Source organism: Triticum aestivum, chromosome 5B, assembly GCF_018294505.1.
Source record: "Triticum aestivum cultivar Chinese Spring chromosome 5B, IWGSC CS RefSeq v2.1, whole genome shotgun sequence".
Taxonomy (NCBI): Eukaryota; Viridiplantae; Streptophyta; class Magnoliopsida; order Poales; family Poaceae; genus Triticum; species Triticum aestivum.
In genome coordinates this window covers 631,361,308-631,364,038 of record NC_057807.1, presented here as the reverse complement: position 1 = coordinate 631,364,038, position 2,731 = coordinate 631,361,308, and the positions used below count along the sequence as shown (strand labels likewise).

At 39.0% G+C, this 2,731-nt stretch overlaps 1 long non-coding RNA gene across 1 annotated transcript; it reads left to right on the top strand.

The window, feature by feature from the left end:
• The first annotated feature begins 614 nt into the window (after positions 1-614).
• Positions 615-1,558, top strand: LOC123117258 (uncharacterized). The gene is made up of 4 exons (XR_006457327.1): positions 615-785; positions 863-1,014; positions 1,123-1,144; positions 1,292-1,558. It is a non-coding gene; the product is annotated as an uncharacterized lncRNA (long non-coding RNA).
• Positions 1,559-2,731: the final 1,173 nt, after the last annotated feature.

The following is a 2,731-nucleotide window of genomic DNA, read 5'->3' as shown; positions in this document are numbered from 1 at the left end:
AGAAGTGTCCTCTCTTATATCCGTGCTTGGTCGACGCTACGTACTATATACATATAGCCCTTGACACGCTAGCTAGTAAGAAAATGAAGGGAACCATCAAGTACAGAAGTCCGTCATGCATACCGAGAGAAATGATCGATCGACCTCTCCTTCTCCTAGAGATTGGTCGAACAACAAGTTTTCGTATCATGTACGTCCGACGCTACTGGCTACATACAGCATGTACAATATATAAGATCTCTCAATTACAGTCCCCTAGCATTTGAAATCAACTTCCACATGGTATTCTCCGCCTTTATTGATGACGTGGTCAAGAAAGAATCCCGCCAATTTCTCTTGAATTGCTTTCATGCGATCTGGTTCTAGGAGTTCATTCCGCATCTGCCACGTCTAATTTGAAGAAGGGGGTTAATTAATATATATATATATATATATATATATATATATATATATATATATATATATATATATATATATATATATATATATAGGAAAATAGGTTGGTACTCCTAGGAGTACATACTCCTACGGACGTGCGTTGCTTGCAGGCTTGTTCCCCGTCTAATGAGGTTATTGTTCCGATTTTTCTGGGTTTTTATAGCTGCCACTGGACAACCCTATTCATTTGACCGCTTATATCCTTTAATCTCTCCTCCTGTTTCATTGGCGTCCAGCTGTTGCGGCGGCGGCGGCTCGTACGGATGGGGGCCGACATCGGCCTGAAACTTGATAGGCACGTATGGCTCATCTTCTCACCGGCTAATGGCGGCGACATGATTGATCTGGTTTGTTTTCGGCACGGCGACCAAGTGCGAAATAAGATTGACGTGGCGCTCACTCCTCTGCTTCTGCCGGCGTTTAGGTAGCCGGAATCGGACGACCATCGCCTACCATGGTGCCAGTGAAGAGCAACATGAGAACAGCGGAACCAGTTCTTTCCTGTTGATATTGAAGCCTGCTACTAATTCTCCAACCACAAGCAGCTGGCTTTGGAGTCCACCCGTCGCATGCTAGGTACCTGATCGATTTGTCTCACTATATAAATTCCTCACGGCAAGAATTCTAGTACAGCTTCATTTACTTTGTCTGTTCCTCTTTTTCTAATTCCTTCTTTCATGTCAGGTCACGAAGCACCACAGATCTGGTACGACATGGTTGTATCTTCTCGTACAGTTTGGCAATATCTTGAACCAACAAGTATTTAGGGTACATATGTATTTATCTGGACTACCACAGGCATGCACTTAATCAGTTTAATAATTTTTCTCTGTTTTGCTTCTGATCATGCCAGGGAGAAAGAGATCTTTCAACTCTGAAAACTGATATCTTTGTTGATCACGTGGATAATTTGATCAAGATGCTATCACAATATGGTCAACTGAACCAGCAGCTAAACTATGGACGGTCAAAGAGAAAATCACTTCTCTCTAAAAAAGAGAGAACATACTCAGATTCGTAGTTGTATATTTTCCTCCGTTACCATGTGTGTAGTCAAACTGAATGTACTATTATCTTCAAACGAAGGATATGTAATACCTGTGTGTTGAGCCTTTTTTTCTGAATAATGTTTCCCTGTACATCCATGTTTATTTTGGATGGATTGATAGCCGTTCATTAGGAGGTATTACCTTTTAGTTCAGTATACCACTTATGTTGGTATATACTTTTTCTTGCGAAGTGGTATATATTACTCACTGCAGTTGTACTAGTCATCCAAATACCCTATATGTCTGGGTAGTATATACTCCTTTTAATTAAGAGCAGTATGTGCTCATTCAGCGAAAGTGATAGATGAAAACTCAGATATATACTGTTTTTTATCCAATGAAGTATATAATGCTTTTAATCCAGTGAAGTGTACTGCTTTAAATTCAGTGAAGTATATATAGTGTTTTAAAGGAGTATATACTTAAGTATCGTCCATTGAAGTATATACCACCTTAACTAAGGAGTATATAATGCATACTCATTTTTATAGCATCATATACCCGTGAAAGTTGCAGTATATATTCCATAAAACAGCAGCTACTCCTTAGATAAATTAGTATATATACTCCTTGCAAAAACAATCTATGTTCCTCACAAAATATTTCAGTATATACCTCCTTCAAAAGTGAGACTACTTTTTTTTTTGCGAGTGAAAAAAAAAGGTGAGACTACATATGCGATCCATTTTATCGGCACCATGGTATCTTCCAAGTTGCTACATATGTGATCCATTTTATCGGCACTAATGCGGTCTAATCCTCCTTCCAAAAAATGTAAGCACTTTAAGTCAAACGTGATATACTCCTAAATAATTGGATATACTCGGGCAACCAGAATACTGTAGCTATTAACCAGATTCCTTTTTTCTAGCGGGCCAACATTGTTGTTCCTGCCTTCCAGGCCCGTGGACCCACCTTGTACCGGTTATTGTTTCTGCCTTTTGGCCATAATCATGTTGGTTTACCTCATCCATTTACCTTATCCTTATCCATTTGGGGTAGGAGTACATACTCCTGGGAGTACAAAACATGAGTCCTATATATATAGGAAAATAGGTTGGTACTCCTATATATATATGAATGAAACTCAACAGAAATGATGGTGTAATAAAATGAAATTGTGAATATTATTAATTGCTTACGCACTTCATATTGTCTTTGAGAGTAGCCCCGCTTATTTTTCAAAGTCGCGTTGTAGATGAACTCGCACACGTAGTATCCACAGAAATCATTCCCTTGTTCCT